The sequence below is a fragment of the Pinus tabuliformis genome, chromosome 1_2 (assembly GCF_031772625.1).
Source record: "Pinus tabuliformis cultivar Carrire ecotype Pingquan chromosome 1_2, CPIR1, whole genome shotgun sequence".
Taxonomy (NCBI): domain Eukaryota; kingdom Viridiplantae; phylum Streptophyta; class Pinopsida; order Pinales; family Pinaceae; genus Pinus; species Pinus tabuliformis.
In genome coordinates, this window is record NC_142298.1 from 614365106 (window position 1) to 614382869 (window position 17764).

Consider the following 17764-nt stretch of genomic DNA (forward strand, 5'->3'; position numbering starts at 1 on the left):
ACGTCCCTCAGATACATCTTGGTCGAGGAAATGGAACCATTTGTTGGCTTGATGGGGCTTGGACCCAAGTTCGAAGTTAGTTTTCTAACCAAGTTCGAAGGAAATGGAACCATTTGTTGGCTTGATGGGGCTTGGACACTTACTACTTCCCTTACCTATGACTCTCCTATGACTTCCTTTTATACTCTTCCTTCATTAGAGTACCATGGTCCGCGAACTATGGTCGGGTCTCAAAACAACTTGTCTTTAACAAAATAAGGGGATTTTACCTTCCTAAAGCCTCTTTTATTCCTATTGATCTATGCTACTCATGATCCATGCCTCAAAATGCGGAGGTTTTACAATATCTTTACAAACTTTTAACAAAACTTTAACAAAATCTGACCCAGGGGACCCAGTCCCAACATTGTGGTATCTAAATAGTGGAGCATCATTCCATATGATTTCCAATAAATAATTTTTCAGAAACTTGGAGGAGAAGGACCTCCATATGCACATCAAGATGGGAGATGATGGAAGGTATAGCACGACCGACATCGATATTGTTATGTTGGATTCTGGTTCTCCTCTCATGTTAAAAGATGTCATGTATGTTCTGAGTCTCACGAAGAATATAATTTTAGTTGCTATGTTGGAATATCGTGGCTATGATGTGATATTTAGAAAAGGAAAGGCTTTCCTTCATCACATAGCCATGGGACAAGTGAATTGGATTAGGGTTGGGGTGAAGAACCTCTACAAATCATATGTAGAAGACTGTGCTACTTTGAGCACGAAAGCAGAGAAGGTGCAGAGCCGAGACATTAGTGAATGATGACATAGAATATTGGGCCATTTTCACCATGGAGCCTTGAAGATCATGAATCATATTTCTATGAGACTTCCCAAGGGTGCACTAGAGAAGTGAGATACATGCAAAGGGTGTACACTAGGGAAGTACACCAAAGCCACCTTTCATGATAAGTATAGTTGAGCGCAAGCGATCCTTGAAAGAGTTCACTTAGATGTGTGTGGACCATTCTTAACAACTTCCACGGTCAAGCATAGGTATTATGTTATATTTGTAGATGATTTCTCATATAAGTGTTGGATATTATTCATGTAGAAGAAAGACCAGACATTCTCAAAATTTTGTGAATTTAAAGCACTTTTTGAGAAAGATAACTATGGAGAATATGTGTTGAATGAGTTCAAGAACTTATGTGCATTAGAAGACATTCGATGGTATTTAATAGCACCTCATAACCCACAACAGAATGGGGTGGCTAAAAGGAAGAAAAAAGTATTGTGGGAGCTTCACGCTCGATGTTACATGATCAGGGCCTACCGTTGCACTTGTGGGCTGAAGCCTGCAACACAACTATATATGTGCATAATAGGAGTCCTCATCAGATTCTCGGGATGAGTACACTAGAAGAATTGTTTTCAAGAAAGAAACTAGATGTGTCACTTTTAGGATCTTTGGTTCATCAGTTTACTATCATGTTTCCAAGGATGCACGAAAAAAGCTAGAGATGACAACTGAGTTAGGCATATTTGTGGGGTACACTGATACACCTCACAACTATCAGGTGTACCTGTGATCTCACAGGATGACAGTTGTTCGTAGAGAGGTGAATTTCGATGAAGAGAAGGCCATGAGATGTTCCCTTGAGAGGGAGCTTCAGTTACATGTAGATGAGGAGCTTTTGGCTCCAAAGGAAGAACATTAGGATGATGTGGAGCATCCACAAGTAGAGGAGAAGAGAGTGGAAGCATGCACTCATGTAGAGACATCCATAGATGGAAGGAAGCACACTAGAGAAGATGACAGATTGATGCATGATGCTAGAGAGAATTTGGTGACACCCACATCATAGCACAGGCAGAGGAGGTCACAAGATTGGTACACAGGCTACATGTCTCTAATGAGTGAGATTGTAAAGACTAAGCCATCCTCATTCAAGGAAACAGTGCAACAACGAGTATGGGTTGATGTCATCATAGAGGAGTATGACTCCATTATCAAGAACAATACTTGGAAAGTTGTCCCAAGGCCAGAGGACAAGTTAGTGGTAGGTTCCAGGTGGATCTATAAGATGAAGCAAGAAATAGATGGAAGTGTTGAGAAACACAAGGCCATATTTGTGGCCAAGGGGTTCTCTCGGGTGGAGGGAATTGATTACGAGGATACATTTGCTCCAGTAGCAAGGTACTCTTCAATCAGATCTATTCTAGCACTTTCAGCATAGATGGGATGGAAGATACGTCATATGGATGTGAAGACAACCTTCCTCAATGGAGTGATTGAGGAAGAAGTGTACATAGAGCAACCAGAATTATTTGAGACCTTCAGCAGAGATTTGCACGTGTGTAGACTCAAGCAAATGTTGTATGGATTGAAATAATTACCCTCTGCTTGGTACACTAGGACCAACAACTATTTCACTAGGTTGGGCTTCAGCAAAAGTGAAGCACATGCAAACCTTTACCATATTGTGGTTAAAGGTAAATTATTGATTATAGTATTATATGTCGATGATTTAATTCTAACAGGTGATGAGAAGTTGGTCAAACGTTGCAAAGAGGATCTTGTAATAGAATTCAAGATGAAGGACTTGGGGCTCATTCATTATTTTCTTGGTATGGAAGTATGGCAAAGAGATAGTGAATTGTTTGTCTCTCAAGGAAAGTATGCCAATGAGATATTGAAGAAGTTCCACATCGAGAGAAGCATACCCATGGAGACTCCTCTAGCAGGGAATTGGAGGAAGGAAGATGTTACTTCAGGCGAAGTAGTGGAAGCTACTATTTACAGGTAGCATGTGGGTTCACTTATGTACTTAGTGAACACATGACTAGAAATGTGTTATGTAGTTAATAAACTTAGTCAAGCAACGGTGAAGCCAACTAAAATCTATTGGAAGGAAGCTAAACATGTGTTCAGATACCTCAGAGGCACCACTCAGTTTGGTCTTTTGTAGAGATGGATAGAGGGATGAAGCAAGGCTTCACAGATGCATATTTGGTAGGGAGTCCATCAGACAGGAAGAGAACATCGAGGGGAATCTTCAATATTGGGTCAGCAACATTTTCTTGGTACAACAAGAAGAAGAGATCAGTTGCACTCAACTCAGCAGAAGCAGAGTACATGGTTTCTAGTCAAGCATCTTGTGAGGCTATCTAGATGAGGAAGGTCCTTGATGGGTTATTTGGTCAGCAGATGGATCCTACACTGATTTACTGTGACAATCAGAGTTGTATCAAACTCTCTGAGAATATATATTTTCATGATCAGTCCAAGCATATCGACATTCAGTATCACTATCTACGAGATTGTGTAGAGGAGAATCATGTTGCTAGAGTACATTCCTACAGAGGAACAAGATGCAGATATATTGCCTAAGGCACTGTCAAGATGAAAATTCGAGTTCCACAGAGGCAATATTGGGGTATCTGATAATCCCTTTCTTGTTGAGAGGGAGTGTTTAAAATGCAACAATAAAATCTTGATTTAATTTTCCCTTGAATTAAATTAGGAGAAAAACTGTAACTCCACATCGCAAGACAACTTGTACGAGTTAACTAAATTAATTTGACTTAATTGGTTCAGTTAATTCAATTTGAGGGTCTAAATTGAGTCATGTAGAGTGTCTCCTACTTTATAGGCGCTCTAGTTGAGTTTATTTTGAGTTGTAATTAATTAATTCAGTTTAACTGAGTTAAAGTCAGTTAAACTAGTTCCAATGGATGGAGGAACCAGTATGAGGTCTAGCAGTGGAGTGTTGCTTCATGTGTTCAACTAGTTAACTCATAATTCAATCATAAATAACTCATGCATGTGTGATATGAGAGTTACCCAGTTGAGATTGAAGTGCAAGGGAAATGTACTATTAGTTGTATAATCATCCAAATTGTATAGGTGGTGCATCACGTAAGAGGAAGGCCTATGATGAATTACGCAATTCCAATTGAGGAATTTCCCTAATTAATAGGGGCTAATTCCCAAGGAAAAAGAAATAGGGACTTGGGAAAGCAGAAAATTGGTTAAGTTTTGGCCAAAGCTTGTCTAGGAAGCTGTGAGACAGATAGAGATAGTGCAGAGGTTGTTCGAGCTTTAGCAACGCATTGTAATATTCTCATATTTTCTTACTAATGCAATATAAAGATAGCAAGGGTATTTAGTTGTGGCTTTCCCTAGGAAATAATTGTGTAATGTGTTGGTTGAATTCTTTCTCTTGAATGCTTCAGGATTTCTTGATTGATTAATTATTTCCTCTCATGAGTAAAGTAGATTCAAGTCTTTTTTTAGAATATTACATAAGCAGTTTTGAATCTACAAGGAATTTCTACAGGTTCAACCAATGTTTCTTTGAAATATATAACATAGGAGATTTATCATTTCTTTGAATTCGAACTTGAAGAAGTTACAAAATTAAAACACACACACATACACATATATTAAAAAAATAAATCACGAAAATTTAAAATTTAAAATTTAATATATCAATATCATTTGTATGATTACAAAACCAAACTACAACTTTTTTCCAATTTAATAATCCTATCTACAACTTTTTGGGGAAATTACAAGTATTATTAATAGTCAATTTTATTGTTGAAAATAGCAACAAGAAATGTTAAAAGTAGCAACAAGAAATCATAATTTATTTTTTCCTTGAAACAAATTAGGAATTAAATCAAAATTCTATTCTCATAGCAACTTGTAATAGTTAAATAAGTTAATTTGACTTAGTTAGCTTGGTCAATTCAAGTTGTAAGTATATCTAAAGTCATATAGAGTGATTCCTAAATTTTAGGGGTCCAAAATGAGTTCTTCTGAGTTGTAATTAATTATCTCAGTCTAATTGAGTTATAGTTAGTTAAACTAGTTCAATCAGTTGGAGGAACTAGTACAAGGTCTAGTAGTGGGGAGAAACTTCAGTGTAGCTTCACTGATCCAACAATTAACTGAAGATTCACTCATAAATAACTCATACATGTCAATTCAGAGGAAGACCCAATTGAGATTAAAGTATAGGGACAATGGACTATCAGTTGTATAATTTTCCGAGTTGTACAAATGGTGCATGCAATCAGTAGAAGTCCTATGATGGATTGTACAGTTGTGGTGAGGGATTCTCTCAATTAAATATGGGTTAATTCTCTAAGGAATTGTGTAAGGAAGTAGGGGCTTGGCAGGCAGCAAAATTGGCTAAGTGTTGGCTTGAGCCAGTTTGTGAAGCATAGAGATAGATTGTACTTATGCAGGGATTTTTCGGGTTGGACAAGCATTGTTTTTTTTCTCAAATCTTTTGGTTAATGCAATATAGATAGTCAGGGTTTTGAGCAGTTTATTTCCCCAGAAAAATATTATGTTATGTCCGATTGAAATTTTTCCTTTTCTACTTAGTGTTTTCATCGATCAATCTTTGTCTCTGCTAACGAGTATCATAGATTAAAGTCTTTTGTTTTAGAATATTACATAAAAATTTTGAATCTACAAGTAAATATATACATGGTATCAGAGCTGAAGACATTATAGAAGAGGAGAATATGAGTTTGTTGTGCAGGTGAAATTGAAATTATAGTTTCATATTTCAAAATCAGTAGGATGACATTCCACTGTTTGAGACTTGAGTATGCCCTAGAGGGCAGCTCAAATTACATAATTTGGAAGGACATGATGGAGGCAGTGTTGAAAGACAATGGGCTGAAGGAATTCATAGGTTGTGATATTCCAAATCATCCAGCGTCTGATGCTAAAGATTTGGATGAATGGAGAAAGTGTGTGGAAAAGGCGGGAAGGATTATCCTAGAAAGAGTTCAAGATCATATTGTCTCGAATCTCCATGGTAAGGAAACTCCATTTGCAATGTGGAGGGCATTGAAGAACTTGTTTCAAAATAGCAGTGACCACAGGAAGCTGGTACTTAAGGACAAGCTCATAAATATCAAGATGGAGAAGGGCAACTCAATTCCGAAGTACTTGACGAATTTCACCCAATGTTGGGATGAGTTTGGAAGTGTCACGATTACTGTTGTAGAAGATGATATAGTGAGACTAGCACTTCTAGGCCTTCCCAAGAGTTGGCACGGTTACCAGGACTCAATGAATGGGAGGGAGAAGCTACCAGAGTGGGAGCGGTTGTGGTCTGAATTGGTACAAGAAGAGATTCGATGGAACACCAGAAATGCGACCTCATCCAAAGAAGTGAAAGAGGACCTTACATTAGTCAGCAATGAAAAGAAAGCCATGGGAAATAAGTCCCAAGGCAAGGAGGGCGACAAGAAGGACTTGTCGAACATCACGTGTTTTCACTGTCATGAGTTCGGGCACTATGCCACAATATGCCCACAGAAGGAAGCAAGCAAGAAGGAGCTTGTAGTAGTAGCGATAGGTGAAGAGCTAGCTTCACAATTCGAACTTGATTTTATTCTCATTGCATGCATGACTAGCATTGTAATGGGAAGCATGTGGTATCTCGATAATGGTGCCTTATTCCATATGGCGAGGAATAAAGATCTCTTCAGTGACTTGGATGAGAAAGACCTCAAACATAACATAGAGTTTGGAGATGATAGGAGGTATAGCGTGACCGAAATTGATATGGTTACCTTTCAAAGGGAGTCTAGCTCCCCTCTCAAAATCACAGATGTGAGGTATGTCCCACGACTAAAGAAGAATCTTGTTTCCATTGTGGTATTGGAAGATTGTGTCAATGATGTGATTTTTAGCAAATGAAAAGTTCTCCTTAGATACATCGCAATGGGAAAAGTGAAACAGATCGGTGTGCGAATCAAGAACCTGTATGCACTTGAGGTACAAGACGTATGTAAGCCTTAAAAAGCAAGGCAAAGGTTAGAGACTTGGTGGTTGAGAGGGAGAACGCATTACCTCTCAACATACAACCTCAGAAGCGGTCTCAGCAACTTGTGGAGCAACCACAATTGGAGAAGTAGAGAGGAGACCGAGTGGAGGCATCCACTCAAGCAGAGACCTCTAGTAGGGGGAAATTTTGAGCCAGGTGGGTAGAGGAAGCATATGCAGTCACACCTCGAGATGAGACATGGGATGATATGAAGTAATAGTCGCAAGAGTGCAGAAATTTGGTCAGGGTCCATTAAGATGTTTTTTCTCATGGATCATTACCTTGCGACGGGAGCCCACAATACACAATAGAAGGACGGATCAGTGGCAGTTGATGCAGTCAAATGTCAAAGTGAAAGAGGCAGATAATAGCAGCAGTCAGATACTGGGGAGCGTAGAGCAGAGTTGACAATAGTGTAGATGGCACAGTGTAGAGTCAACAACATTGCAGAGTTTTCAATAGACAATGCAGTAGCTAGTAGCAGTTAGAGACTCTGATGACAGATGCATCATATTGATTTAGTTTGGATGGTTTTTCAGTTTCAGAAGTTGCAACAACAAGAAGACTAGAGATAAGTGTTGCATGCAGAACATTCCAAAAGTACTCGATTGAAATAGAATTGAATTCCTTTCTTGTTGAGAGGGAGTGCTAGAAATAAAAACAAGAAATGTTAAAAATAACAAGAAATTCAAATTTAATTTGTCATTGAATCAAATTAGGAATTAAATTGAAATTCTATTCTCATAGCAACTTGTAATAGCTAACTATGTTAATTTGACTTTGTTGACTCAGTAAAATCGAGTTGGAATTCTATCTAGAGTCATGTAGAGTGATTCCTAAGTTTTAAGGGCCTAGGTTGAGTTATTTTGAGTTGTAATTAATTAACTTAGTCTAACTGAGTTATAGTTAGTTAAACTAGTTCAATCAATTGGAGGAACTAGTAGGAGGTCTAGTAGTAGGGAGCAACTTCAGTGTAGCTTCACTGCTCCACTAATTAACTTGCTCCACTAGTTAACTGAAGATTCACTCATATATAACTCATGCATGTCAGTTCAGAGGAAGACTCAGTTGAGATTAGAGTTCAAGGACAATGTATTATCAGTTGTATAATTTTCCGAGTTGTACAGATGGTGCACGCAATCAGTAGAAAACCTATGATGGATTGTGCAGTTGTCGTGAGGGTTCCGAATTAAATATGGGCTAATTCTCTTAGGAATTGCGCAAGGAAGTAGGGGCTTGGCAGAAAGTAGAATTGGCTAAGTGTTGACTTGAGCTGGTTTGTGAAGCAGAGAGATAGATTCTACTCGTGCAAGAATTATTCAGGTTGAACAAGCATTGTATTTTCTTCTCAGAGCTTCTAGTTAATGCAATATAGATAATCGGGGTTTTGAGCAACTTCTTTCCCCATAAAAATATTGTGTTTTGTGCGATTGAAATTCTTCATTTTCTGCTTAGTGCTTTCATCAATCAAAATTTGTTTCCATTGATGAGTAGCGTAGATTCAAGTATTTTATTTTAGGATATTACATAAGCAGTTTAAATCTACAAGTAAAAATCTACATTTATGGCTGATATAGAATTGGTCATGGTTGTGCACAATCAATTATAATTTACTATGATAGATTATGATTGAGCGTAGTTACTCTTAATTGGTTGAGTATATCGACCATGAGTGAATATAGTTTCACCAATTTAACCATAATTTTCTATGATAAATTAGAAAAGTAAACATATGGCTTCATAATATACTCCTCCAATTTCTTGATATGCATGAAGCCAATCGTGAATTGAAAGGTGCAGAATGTATTTATATGAACATTTGGTTATGTAGAAATTACATATCCATCAGCCACATTCGTAGAAATCGCCACAAGAACTGTAGATTTGGTTGGAATATCTAATCTGAATAAAACAGATCCACATTCAAGCCCCGATATTTGCCGTTGTGTCTTCCAATTTGTACCCACGGTCGCTAAATGATCTCGCATTCCTCGCCCACATCTACAGTTTTCCACTTATTTTTTAATTTATTATATTCTAAATTATTTGCGCTAGTAATTTTTTTTTTTAATTTATTGCATTCTAATTATTAGTATACGTCAGATCATTCGCATTTATTGTCCTATTTTTGTGGTCCATTTTTTTTTTTTTAATTTCTCCATCCTATACAAGTTGGTTATAGTGAGAGAGTATATTTATTTTTTAATAACTTCGTTTAACTCTTTGATGTATTTGTTTTTTTATGGTATTTTTTTAATGTTATTTTTGTGTACAATTTAGTGTTTTGTTTTAATAAGAAAGGTAAGTTTAACCATTAATTTATATTTTTTTTGGTATTGTATTTTTTTATGCATCTTAAAAAATATTTAAAAAAATAAAAAAAATTATATCTTGTTATATAATTATAAAGCTAATAATTATATAATTATATTAAAATGAATAAGTAAAAATTTTGAATGGTTAAATTGTTATTTTTTTTAATTTATTGTATTGTATATGCTTATTTTGATGGATTGTTATAATAACAATTAAATAAATGGGTTGGATTTGAAGTGTTTTTTTGTTATATTATTTTAATTTATTGTATTGTATAATTTATTTTTATCGGTGTTAAGATGGGTAACTCCTGTGGATTTGATTTGTTATTCATTTGCTTCTCTCCTACACACAAGCCACCACTTCATGGTGAATATATGGGACCTCACCTCTTAAGCAGAGAGGTAGAGGCCCCTTAGCATGGTTTGTTTATTTATCTACATGAATTGGATTCATTCCATCATGTTGTTCATTTTGGGCTACTAGTTAGAGCTTTGGTTTATCCTTCAACACCTCCATTTATTGTTTCCTTGATGGCCATGCACTTCAAGTCGTGTTTGGTTATTTAGCGTGTGTTTCCTTCCATCTGCTCCATTGGCTTTCCCACACTGGATTTCCCTCCTCTCTTGACAATTTTTTCTAATGGAAAAGGTTTGAGCTCAATCTTGTCATCGATACATCTTGCCTAGGAGTTATAAAGGCCTCTCTCTTTCATAATGACCTCTAGAATCTTCCCTCTATTTTCTATGAGGTATTTGTCACTCCTTTTTTCCTTTGGTAGCCATGAAACAAGCTTGTTTCTCATATGGAAATGGTGGTCGTGTGAATTTAGGGGACTCTTAGGACTACCATGCACATGCACCTCTACATTCATGTAGAAATCCATCTGGTGGAAGAGGAAGTTTGACAAGAACCACTAATAACTCTAAATTTAGAAGTCATGGATTCCAAATACATGCAACACTTTGGGCCGCCAAAATCACTATCTTCATAAAGTAGATTTGCAATGGCATGTTAAGTTGTTGCCAAAGAAGATTCTAGTTGATTGGAGACAAACCTAGGTCAATCTAATGAACAAAGGCGATGAGCTCAGATATCTTATGCTACGCTTAGGAACAATCCATCAGCTTCAATACTTCATTGTCCTTATAATGCTCATGCTCCCTATATTGAGCTCAGATATCTTATGCTACGCTCAGGAACAATCCATCAGCTTCAATACTTCATTGTCCTTCTAATGCTCATGCTCCCTATATTTTATCATTTCCATTCTTGCTCTTCAGCTAGGCCATCTGAGCTATTGATAAGTTATTTTTAGAGTTTATGTTTAGTATCTTTAGGCCATCTGAGCTATTGATAAGTTATTCTTAGAGTTTATGTTTAGTATCTTTTTCTTGTTGTCTTGAATTCTTCACTCTCTAAAGGTTTCCCATTTTGATTTTTGTTATTAGTTTCCCCAGGGTGGGTAGCACTATATTTTTGAATTTTGAAGTTTTGGATATGCAGTTGAAGTTAATTTTTGTTACCCATTGACTATATATTTTATTGTCTTTGGTATTCTTTCTAAAGTAACATATAGAAGATAGTAAAACTAACATATCTAATGTAAATATTTGATATTTTAATATATATATATATATATATATATATATATATATATATATATATATATATATATATATATATATATATATATATATATATATATATATAGTATACGTTTGTACATTCGAGGTTATCATCATATATTTTTGTGTAATAAATTATCTAACAAAAGTTGGGAAATTCTAATTTAATCTTCTTTGCAATTTCCAATTTATCTCAATTATCAAGTGAAAAATGGTTTTCAAGTTTTTAAGATCTCTCATACTACTACGTTTTGTGTCAAATTGTTGACCCTCTGAGCTTTCCTACTTTTTCCTTTTTAGTATTGTAGATTTTGCAAATCTATTTGTCTTTCCTTTTTAGTATTGAACATTTTGCAGACTTATCATTTTAAATATTAAGGATATTTTATGATGTTTTTCATTGATAATCGGAAACAAAATTCCTTTGATTCCTTATTCTAAGTCTTTGACAACTTTACATTTATGAGACATTTCCAAATTACTCACATTAAACTTTTTCATTCTTGACATTTTGAGCCAACAAGTGTGGCTAGCCTTTAAGACAAATATTTTGTTTTGGTATCTTTGTGCCAAGAGGCACTCTCCAGCCGAGTACAATAAAAATGTTGTAATGTCCTATTTAACATGTTGAGTTGGGCATAATAATAAAAAATTAAATTAAATTAAAAATAAATAGAATAAAATAAAAGCATAGAATTAATAATTATAATTATAATTAAACCAATCTAGATCCATAATAACCCCGGATCTACCAACTATCAATTGATCAAATATTTTGATATGCAAATCTCTTTTAGCGTGAAAAGAGATTTGATTCCTATGGGCCCTTGATAGATCCCAATTAAAATAAATCTAATCTGATTGAGCTGATAGGCTTATTCTACAACCCAATATGATGTGTAACCTTGTACCCCCGTCATCAAAATTGAAAAAAAAATTAAAATAACTATACAAAATATTTAAATAATATCTGGTTATAAAAAATTTACACTTGAAAAAATTAAATCTCTCTGCAATATTTACATAAATCTATACAGATATTATAATATTCCCCTTACATTTAACCTTTCTTAAATTTTTAATGATTCAATTAAATGTTGAAATACATGTGAATTTTTTTTTTAATTCTTAGAATTTGAAATAATAACCACTAACCCACTGTAGAACTCATATTTATTCTATTAAAAGTTAATTTATTTTCAATCTTAAACAACATTCTTGTGCAAACATCTTGCCCATAAACCCGCCATCAAAAGTAACTTAAATGCTTCGACATCGAATTTACAGTTTCATATATATATATATATATATATATATATATATATATATATATATACACGTCGATATACTTTAGCTTCAGCATGGCGAGGTTTATACAGACCATATTAGGCCATGTTGCATGGGTTCCCGCACCCGGGGGTGGGGTTCTCGAACCCGTCCCGGGTTCCCGCACCCAAGTACCGGATTCGGGTACGGGTTCTTCCTAGAAGAACCCAGAAGAACCAGGTTCTTCCATGAAGTACCGGGTTCTTCAAAAAAAAAAATGGGTTCTTTTCCTTTAATGGGTTCTTGGATTCTTGGGTTCTTCGGGTTGGGTTCTTTGGGTTCTTTTAAAGGCTTGCCGGAATGAATGTCACAATTTCTTGATGTTTCGGACTGTCTGCAACATGAGCCACAACTGTCAATCCAGTTTTATACACTCAATTTGCCTCCTATAGCTGCAGCATAGTCCCTCCTCCTTGTTGTTGTCAAACGCTGAGCTGTAGGGCTTGATTCATGCCACTGTTTACATAAAACAGCTCACTGTTCACTAAGGAACAAACCTCGACCTCCCTATGCAGACTTGTGTACCCAACCGAAGCCCTAAATAGAGATGACAATGCCACAAACTTACCTCTACTCAGCCCAGACTTGTTAAATTTTTAATTTTCTAATATTCTATACTATATACTATAATATGAGAAGTATACGTTTCAGTTCTTTTAACCTGAAATAGTTGCAATTAGATTAATAAAGCGCAGAAAATCTTCATCATTTTTTGCATTAATGAATGGCATTACATAAATGCATTCATACACTGAATATAGCTCTGTGCTATTCTTTACAATATAAACCGTTCAGTGAGAATGTATTTCAACTCAATCATCTACACAACATTCAAGCCAGTTCATTATCTACCCTCTATCAATGGTGTTGCTTGCCCTTGTAATTTCACCATGGATCAACAAAATCCAATTAAATGGTTCAGAATTTGTTCAGGAAAAAGTAAAACATTTCATAGTATATATATTTTAATTTTTGAAAAATTGAATCATTACATTAACATATAAATTCTGTGGTTTTTTTTAAGGCTTGTGGCTACATTAAAGTATAAATTATGGCTGCTGGCAGCATATATTTCACTGTTGTCCCACAAAACACACAAGGCAGCCCAATAAAATAAAGTTTAAAATGTTGAGTCTTTGAGAACTCAGAATACTTTAGGATTTTTGAGCGTACTCCTGAGTTTGTAGGAAACTTGGCTAGTGTATCTCAATCAGCTGTGTGTGACAAAATCTGTCCCATATCATGATTCATGTTAATATGTAAACAATGAACAATTTTTTGGTGATAAATTTTGAAATTTCAATGTCAATGTTGAATGTTCAATGATGTGCATGTTTAAATGATTATCATTAAAGTTTTCTTGTTTAAAGTTGAAAAAATATACAAATTCAAATTTCATATATATTATTAATTATAAATTTATAATTTATAAAATATAATTATTAAAATTTAATATTATTATATTACTCTACGAACCCACGCACCCTGTTTCCAAAAATGCCGTCCCCGTCCCCGTCCCCGTCCCCGTTCCCGTCCCCGAACCCACGTTTCCTGGCAACATAGATATTAGGTTATCAAATTGATGGTTATCAGTTTTTTATGGTCTGTTATATTAGGTTTTGAAATACAATGTATTATGCTCAACCTACTTCTATATCCCGAGGCTTCACCATGGGAATCCTATTGATCTACGTTGTTTCTATGGTCAGAGCTTCGATGCCTTCCTCTACGTACAGGTATGAAAAGAGTGAACATGTATGAAAAGGTGAATCGACAAAGACAACCTTTTTTTTCAAAAGCATTGCATAATTACCTAGCTGGCCCATGTATATGCTTTTTTTATTTTATTATTTAAATTCACTTTCTTCTGGCTACATTAAACATTGCATGAGCTCTGATTTTCTCCGATTTCCACATTGCATGAGCTCTGATTTTCTCCGATTTCACAGTATTATCAAAATACTACATCAGATACTAAATGAGTTAATTGTCTACATAGATTTCAACGATTAATGGAGCCTGTTTTAGGTTTAAGTGAAAGGAGACGGCCATACTCAAGAGTGAAGATGATCCAACGACAGCAATCAGGTGTCCTCGAAAGGTATAGGACGCCAATTTTGATGAAATAGATTGAAGTTGACAAGGACATTAAAAATAAAATGACCAAGTTGAAAAAAACGTTAAGGAGTGATAAAGCATAATTAAGAGAAAGTATTGAGCAAATATATTCCATCGTTTTCACTTGCGATTCCGAGTCATGTCGAGATTCAAGAAGCCAACCCAGTCTCTGTTGAAATATTAATTTTCAACTGTGCATTTATTTCCAGCAAAACCACTCTGATTTCCCCGCACCACCTTTCACACTGAGTGGTATTTCGTGGGGAGGCTCTGATCACACCGACCAGTTGACGCGTGTCCACTGTACAGTTTCAAAACCACCAATCCCTCGGAACGTAAAGTTCGATTAAAAGGGGCTCCCGGGGAATTAATGACAGCCGTTCGATTAAAATGAAGGCTTGAAACCGTTGATTGAAGTCAAAGATGCATACAAGCCTGAACATGTGAAAGTTTTTGTGTTTTTACCGCCAGTTAGAAATTAAATGAAATTTAATTGTGATTGGTAGACAGTAGGTAGAAGTTTTAATTATATTGTTTTTTTATTCTCACGTGAGTATAGCATAGGTAAAAAACATGTAATGTTTGTTTTTATTACTTATTGTATATGCAATGTAATATGCACAGAAGTGTGAAGAAGAAAACAGGGGCAGCACAGAATCATTTTTGTGGAGAATGAAAACCCAATTCAATAGCGTGAGGGTAATGTTTTTTTTAATATGTAATGTATGCAGTGTAATATGCAGAGGGTAAATGGGCATTGTAATGAAAATGCGCTCCAGCATATGTATTGAAGAAATTTTTTTATAGCAGTGAATGTAATTTTCTGAAGTTAAAGATTGTTTTTACAGCAGTAAATGTAAAAGAAATTTTTACACACAGTAGTGTAAAATTTCTAAAAGAGACAGAGTAATTTTTTTTAAGTTCTTGGTGAATCCCTCTGTTAAGAGGATGAAGTTTGTATCAGGTAGTTTATTAATGAATATAAAGTTTTTATGTGTGTAAAAACTCTGAGCTTCTCCATCAATCTATTTTAAGCTTCCTTGTGTTAAAGATCCTGTGGCAAAAACAGAGCATTGTCCTCTGTTCAGTGATTTTGTTTTGGAATTTACCAGAAAATTCCCAACATGGTATCAAAGCTTGTCCAGGCTCTTTGAAGGTGTCAAAGAAGCTAAGGAAGGGTTTCTTGCTGCAGCAGCTTCTCCATCAGAGTGAAGACTCAGTCAAAAAATACAAGGTATTTCTCAAGTTTTTTATGTGTTGCTGTTGAAGACAGTGAGTTTTTTTTTAAATACACAGTCAGGTATTTGAAGCATAGTTTAGAGTGCAAGAATGGCTGGCTCCAGCACCAACACTAGCATGGGTATTTTTAATACTCAGCTCCCACAGTTTAATGGGAAAAACTATGACTATTGGGCAATAACCTTGACAGCCCTGTTTTCCTCACAATATTTATGGGAACTTTTTGAATATGGGTTTGAAGAACCAGGAGATGAAGATGAGTTTAATAGGTTAACTCAGGCAGGGAAAGATCTATTGAAGAGCAATAAGAAGAAGGATTCCAAAGCCCTCGCATTTTTGTATCAAGCATTGCATGAGAGTGTGTTTTCAAGGATAGCAGCAGCCAAGACATCCAAAGAAGCATGGAAAACTCTCAAGACAGCCTATCAAGGCATGGAGAAAGTGAAGACAGCAAAACTACAGTTGCTGAGGAGAGATTTTGAGAATCTGTGCATGAAGGAGTCAGACAATATTGACTCATTCTTCACACATGTGATTGGTCTGGTCACACAAATAAGGTCTCATGGAGAAACTCTTGAAGAAAGGAGGATTGTGGAGAAACTGTTGAGGGTCCTACCCTCAAAGTTCGATGTGATTGTCACCACCATAGAAGAGACAAAGGATCTCACAAACTTTTCAGTTGATGAACTTCATGCATCACTGATAACACATGAGCAGAGGTTGAGTAGAAATGAAAACTCATCTCTAGAGCAAGCCTTCAAGACCCAGATGTCCTTTGGAAGAGGAAGAGGTCAAGGCAGAGGAAACAAGAGAGGAAAAGGCAGCAATCCAAATCAGAACCAAGGCCAAGGCAGCAGCCAACAAAGTGGACAACATCATACTCAAGGACAAAGGTATGAAAAATCCAATGTCCAATGTTATTATTGTAGAAAATATGGGCATTATGCAAATGAATGTAGGAAGAAGCAGCATGATATGAATAATAGATCTAGTGCAAATATCACTAGAGAAAATACCAGCCAAGATAATGTGCTTTTAGCTTGTAACATGGCTGAAACAAACAATGATGATATATGGTTTCTAGACTCCAGTTGCAACAACCATATGACAGGAAACATAGCCCTGTTTTCTGCTCTAGATTAGAGTGTGAAGTCACAAGTCACACTTGGGACTGATAGTAAAATTTCTGTTATGGGAAAAGGAGAAGTAAAGATATTTACAAAGAAAGGTGAAAAGAAAACCATAGCAGATGTCTATTATGTTCCTGGAATGAAGTGTAACCTCTTAAGTATTGGACAACTTGTTCAAAAGGGTTACAATGTTTTCTTTGAGAATGATGTATGCACTATCATGGATAGAGCACCCAGCAAAAGATGTATTGCTAAAGTGAAGATGACAAGGAACAGGATGTTCCCTCTCAGAATAAGGGCAGATTTGAAAAACAAAGAAGTAATTGCAACAGTTACCCAAGAGGCTTTCCAAAGCGAACCGAAGGATGAAAATTGGTTGTGGCATTTGAGATTTGGACATCTCAACTTTGGAGGTCTTAACTTGTTGAGTAGAAAAGGAATGGTAAGAGGATTACCATTGATAGAGAAACCAGACAGCCTTTGTGAAGGTTGTATATTGGGAAAACAACACAGAGAAAGTTTTCCATCAGGGAAAAGCATAAGGGCAAAAGCACCCTTAGAAATTTTCCACTCAGACTTATGTGGACCAATGCAAACTCCATCACTAGCAGGAAACCAATATTTTCTAACATTCATTGATGATTTCACCAGAAAGACTTGGGTTTATTTCCTGAAGAACAAAAGTGAAGTGTTTGAAAAATTTCGCAATTTCAAAGCACTTTTAGAAAATCAAAGCAAGGTGCATATTAAAGTTCTAAGAACTGACAAAGGAGGTGAGTATATCTCCAAGGAATTCCTACGGTTTTGTAGAGAAAATGGAATACACAAACAACTTACCACAAGGTACACTCCGCAACAAAATGGAGTAGCTGAAAGAAAGAATAGGACCATCATGGATATGGCAAGGAGTATGCTAAAGGCAAAGCATTTGCCAAATGATTATTGGGCTGAAGCTGTACATTGTGCAGTATATATTTTGAATAGGTGTCCTACAAAAGTAGTCATGAACAGAGTGCTGGAAGAAGCATGGAGTGAGAGAAAGAAAGGAGTCACCCACATGAAAGTTTTTGGATGTGTGGCTTATGCACACATTCCAGATCAACTAAGGAAGAAGTTGGACAACAAAGGGGAGAAATGTATTTTCATTGGATACAGT